Genomic DNA, 6000 nt, shown 5'->3' with positions numbered 1-6000 from the left:
ATGCTCAGCACTAAAAAGCTCCTGTGAATTCAGGTACCACGAATGAAGACTTCCGATTTAGTAGGAAGGCATGATACTTCCAAAAGAACTTTTTTTTTCTTCCCCCCTCTCCTTCTACAACTGAATTAAATCAGAGGCTGTATTCAGCCTCTTAAATACAAAGCAAGTTAAATGCTAAAAGCCCCAAAGTGCTTCATTACTGAAAATTAAATATATGGAGAAAAATTAAAAAAAAAAACTGTTACTGTTTACAATTTTGGTTGACAAATGCTCTAAAACAGAGGGAAACAGTAATACTTAATAAAACTTGATCCTTTTCCCTTACCATTCTGTCTCCTAATTCTTCCTGACTGATGATGAAAATACCCTTTTTTAATGAGAACAACTTCAACGGAACACAAATGTTTCTAAGAGGACATTAGCAACTTATTTTCTTTATTACTTTCTCTTTATACTTATAATGAAGAAATAATTATTTCTAGGCTGTTTCCTGCCAGATGCTGTTCTAGTACCTCTAATAGGACATATCTTAAAATAACTGCTTGGGAGCAAGAAACTGAATTTTTTATTCGTGTTTTCCCTTCTCCTCCTTTTCTCTCTCTTCAAGTAACTTTATTGATTTTTGATTTGGGCTCTGTCACAAATTCTGACCTGTTTATATTTCTTTTTTCTCCATTAGTTGTCATTGATGTAATTCCAAAAATCACCTTTATGGAGGAAAAATGACGACAGAGGGCACCTGAGGTTCGAAAAAAGCCTGAGAGCACCTGTTTTAATGCCAGTGGAGGCAGGACTAAAATCCTCGGGCTGTGGTTTCACACTGGCTTTAACCCAGCTCAAAACATCAGTCCCAGCATCCTCACCAACTCCTTCGCACCACCATCAAGACAGGGAGCCAGATCAGAGAACTACTGGCTACCAACCAGCCAAAAGACAGGAAGACAAATTCCTTTTTAGCTAGACAAGTTATTTCAGCCAGCTCGCCACGGCCACACAAAGCAAGACAAGGAAGAAGGTGGGAGCACTACATTCATCAGTAATACAGTTTTATGGTGGAGTAATCATGGTCTTAAAAAAATTAAAAAAAAAAAACAAAACAAAAAAAACCCAAAAAAACACAGATCCTGGTTGTGGTGTGTCTGGTGCAGACTGATTCAGAGGCTGGCAGGACACAAACCAGCTTCAATACAGAAGCTTTTTACCACAAACATATCCTGAGTCCTGCCCTGCCTAATATACTTCATGAGCCCTTCAAACATGGGTTAAATGTTGCAGGTCAGGATTTTGCACAAGTGGATTCATTTCCACCATGAAAGTGCTGCTGGTATTGATCTGCAAGGGCATGCATCTATAAAACAAAATGATATTTTCATGTCATCCTATAAGAACCCCGGTTATCTCAAATTCCTCAAATTGCCACCACTGGTCTGGTGCCAGGGAACGTTGCCACAAATTAATAAAAAATGAAATGCATGTACATACAGAATCATCTATTTATGAAAAATACGTTATTATTCATTTGATGACCTGGTACATTCTAGCAGAACTGGAGATTTTCAAGCTTGCAAACGTAAAGCAGAGTGTGAAGTTATTGTTAGTAATAAGGTTAACTATCTTATACTTTGAAAGCACTCTGAAGCAATACTTGTACATGTTCTGGACTTCTGAGTCCTCCATCCTTCTGCATCTTTACTTACCATGGAGAAAAGCCACGAGCACAAGATGATGAGGCAAGACAAAGCAGCACTTGACTAAATTTTATAATGCATCGAGCTCAGAAGTCCAGCTGAGTGCTTCATACTGTCACCTGCTTCTTCTACCAACCTCCAGTTAAGTTTTTTCCAAGGATGAAAACATACTGACAAATAACAATTATTTATTTAAATGCTTCTTTATGCCATCAGATCATCCAGAGAGTTCTATGTCAGTTAACAGCAACGTGGATACAACATTCACAAAACCACACAGCTAATGTTGAAGATCAACAACAGCAAGACCACCAGCAGATCTCTGTCCTAGTTGAGGGTTAATTCAGTAGTAGAGTATTTTTCCTCAGGATATTTTTTCTTGAAAATAGAGATATGAAGATTATAATTAAAAAAATACCTACCTCACACTGTGCTTTCCATCCAGAAAAGTAGTCTTGCAAAACAAGACTGCTTAAGAGTGCTTCTGGAGCCTGCCTCCCTTACAATTCAGGGAATTCATATTATTTGAATGTTGTTTATATATATATTTATATATATGGAGAGATATATATATATCTCTCTATCTATCTCCAGGCTGTGATCACATTAGTACTTTTAAATGCTAGAACTACGCTATTATTTAAAAAGAGCGTTCAATAATTGATGGGAGTTTGGATGGTTTTCTAAAACGGGAATCTCCAAGGCTTTTTATTTTTGATGCTGTTATTTTTATTTCAAAGAAGCCATCACACTCTCAGTTTCTCTTGCACAAGAAAATGAAAATAGAATTATGACCAAAAAAAATGTCATGAAATGCAGTGGATGGTAACTGGTTTGCTTTGAAGTCCTTTCTATCGGCATAATATAAAAAGCGTAAGAAAATCTAAGAGATAGCTGTAGATGCACTAAGTTACAGACTAGAAGGCAATGCTAGTCAATTCTGAAATAAATACCTACCACATTTTCTAATTCATGTGAAAAAAAAGTATGTTTCAAATATTCTACCAATTTTACAATAATCGCATTTTTCATTCCCTCCAGTTAAGAACACAGCACATAACATTAGCAAAGAGAGACCTTTTCAGCATGCTCTGTACTTCACGCTACTCTCACTTGCTTGGGATGTGGCAAAAAACTTACTTGCAGAGTCTGATTTACTCAGAACATGCCGAAAGTGCTCACTGCACTCAGATTCTCCAAAAAAGCTACATCTTGACTCTGAGGAGAGACCTACAAATGAAGACTGTACAAATTAATGCATATCAGACTCTTCCAAAATGGTGCATTTTTCCTTCCTGTAAATGTCCTGTTTAAAGCGCATTGAAGTCAATGACAAACACGTATTGATTTCAGTGGACAGCAGTACAGGTCCTCACAACAATATAAATATAAGTAACTTACCTTGGAGTCACACAGTACATGAAATATAAGGTCTTGGAGAAATAAAAAAAAAATATTTGGGGAGAAAAGATGCTGTTGTCATTTAACCAGTTTCTTTTTTCCTGGATTTTTTCCTAGTTTTTGGGTGGGTTAGGGGAGCACATTAATACTGACCTCCATAAGGCTATTTAATATCCTTTGGATTTTCACCGAGTAAGAAGTTTTACTTATAGGGTTTTGCACCTCCGGCTTGATGCTGTATTGCTTTATGCTTGTCAGACTATGAAGAGAAGCACCTGCCATCCTCCCCACTGACCTGCTGCAAACCTACCGCTACTCAGATCTGCAGTTCTGTAATACTTCTACAACTTTGACCATCGTTGGTTTTATCTGTATCATCAGTAAACATTATACTTCACCTAGGCTTCTCAACACTACAGTTGCCATTTTCCTAACCCATTAGTCAATGTTAGGATTCAAAAAAAACAAGGGCAAATTTTTGTTAGCGGTCTGTATTGCAATTCACACCAGTGTTAGCCACACAACACCTACCTACTTTAGTGCAGTCAAGCTCTACTGGCAAGTCCCAGGAACACAAGGAAAAACTCACCAAAATTTCTTTGCTCCTAAATCTTTTGGGTCAAGCACAAGTTCTGGAGCGCAGTGTGCAAAGTCAATGATCTACTCTGCTTTCTAAACAGATTTCTTGGAAGCTTTTGGAATTTGGGGGAAAAAGTGTGCTACAGCAGAAACCGTGCTCCAGCTTCTCAAACTGAGAAAGATTCTCCTAGGAAATCTCCTGCAGCATTTATGGAAAAACGTCCCAGGTAGCCAGTATGTGTCTCTTACACAAGCTGCGTGGTCATTTCTTCCATTCTGGCCTTCTCTCCGCTTCCAATAGCATAAGGGAGATGGGAATGTTAGGCTCTGGATAAACTGGATAAACCTACACGGTATGCTCTGATGTTCGCACATGGCACACAGACACTGCACTCCAGCATAAGGTATGATGTGGCCAAATGACATACAGGAAGTACAAAAGAAAGTGGAAAGAGACAGAATTCTGCACATATTGAAAATCTAAGTTCATTCACTTTTCTGTAGAAATACTGGTTAAATCCTATTAAATACAGTTACGTGGTTTCCCCAATTTTTTGCAAGGTCCATCCTGAACGATGAAGATGATGAGATGCCAAAGGCTACACCTGAAGACTCAGTAATCAGTAACTTTTAGCTCCTGTTAACAGAAAAGCTCTAGTCACGTGCCTTATTAAATTATTTACCTCTTTCATTCAATTATCGTATGGTCTACTTGCCTGATTGCATGGTAATGTAGAGTGGATGACTAAACAGTTTACAAAATCTACTTTTTTTTTTTCCTTTAAAAGACATGTGGGAGAAGAAATGCACCACTGACATCCATTGGATGGAGACAAGTCCATTTCATAAGAGCAGAAACAGACTCCAGTTCTGCTGATGAGCTCTAAGAGCTCAGGTCACCATGGGTCTAGGTTTGCCTCCTTCCTTGGCTTCATTATTTTCGCAATTGCAGTGAAACCTGTTAATAGCGGGCTGATAGAAATTTGACCTAGCTCACAGCTGACGATAAAGTACACTTCAGTTCCTGCGAAGACAACCTTCCTGAACTGAGCTTTTAAACTGGTTTTCTCCAGGGAGTGTGTTGCCATTTGGGGCTCCATCCCTGCAATCTGTGGGAGTTTTGCTGTTGGTAACAATGTCTCCGAGGAAACAGCAGCCCGTGGAGAGCTGTCTCTGTTTCCTGATAAAGGTTTTTTGGCTTTCTATCCAGTTTCCTTTCCTGTTCATAGCGATGACTATCTGAAGGGTTTGGTTAGTTTTAAATCACTACGGTACTGTCAAAAAAAGATTGTTCGACAAAGCCAATAGAAAAAAAAATAAAAGCAGACCCTGTAGAGTTCATCTCATTCAAATCCACCCCTTATAAGCCACTTGGTCACTGAAATGACACCTGCAACATTCTCCCTTAGGATTTTAGTTAGCAGTGTTTAACATTTGGGCCACTATATTTAGCATATTCCTGCTTTTGTTTGTGCTTCTGAATTACACAGTATTCAGAACCTGCCAGTATTACTGAGCACACTGCAGGCTCTTTACTGTTTCTGATGTCTCTACAAGGAGATTAAATACAATGACGAACCAATGTTAGCAATAAATTCCTATCTACATTGTCTGCAAGTACTTTGAAAAGCTAGTTATGGTAATTTCTTCATTGCTGTAACACAAAAATGTAGCACAGTACAATAAATTACTCCTAGACTCATAATGAGATTATTTTTTTTTTTATATCTCATTTTGAACGTAGGCATGCAAGCGTTGGAAGGTACTTCAGAAATACACTGACAGATTAAAAATAGATTTTTTTTTCTGTGGGATCATTAAAATTTTCTTCCAAAATGAAGTATAGAAATAAATATTTGGAACCTATTAATTTTTGCAATCCTTTTTCACTCCTTGTAAGTCTTTAAAATGAATCAGGAACTACAAATGAATCAAAGTAGCCCATTTAGATCAATCTTGGTCAAACAGCCTGAACCAGTGTTGATCCTACTGAACAGTGCACTGAAAAAGCTGATTATACAATCAGTATATGGGGATGGGTGGAAGGAAGAGACAGCTGTTTCCAGTGAATCGTTTAAAGCTCTGCCTGAGAGAAAGAATCCTTGGTTTTCATCAAAGAGGAAAGCAAAGAATCATTTCAGTAACTTCTGGCACAAACACTAGGTTCTCAACACAGAGAAGGCCATTGTTCTTCATACTAGAAATATTTTATCATTTGTGCAATTATGATCAGTAATTGCCAGAGGATTAGCTTTGTTTCTTCTTGCTTAACAAAATAAATAAACAATCTCTTGTAGGCTATCTTCTGTTCTGACAATCTGCAATAATGTGA

The sequence above is a fragment of the Rissa tridactyla genome, chromosome 5 (genome assembly GCF_028500815.1).
Source record: "Rissa tridactyla isolate bRisTri1 chromosome 5, bRisTri1.patW.cur.20221130, whole genome shotgun sequence".
NCBI lineage: Eukaryota > Metazoa > Chordata > Aves > Charadriiformes > Laridae > Rissa > Rissa tridactyla.
This window is presented reverse-complemented; position numbering follows the sequence as displayed.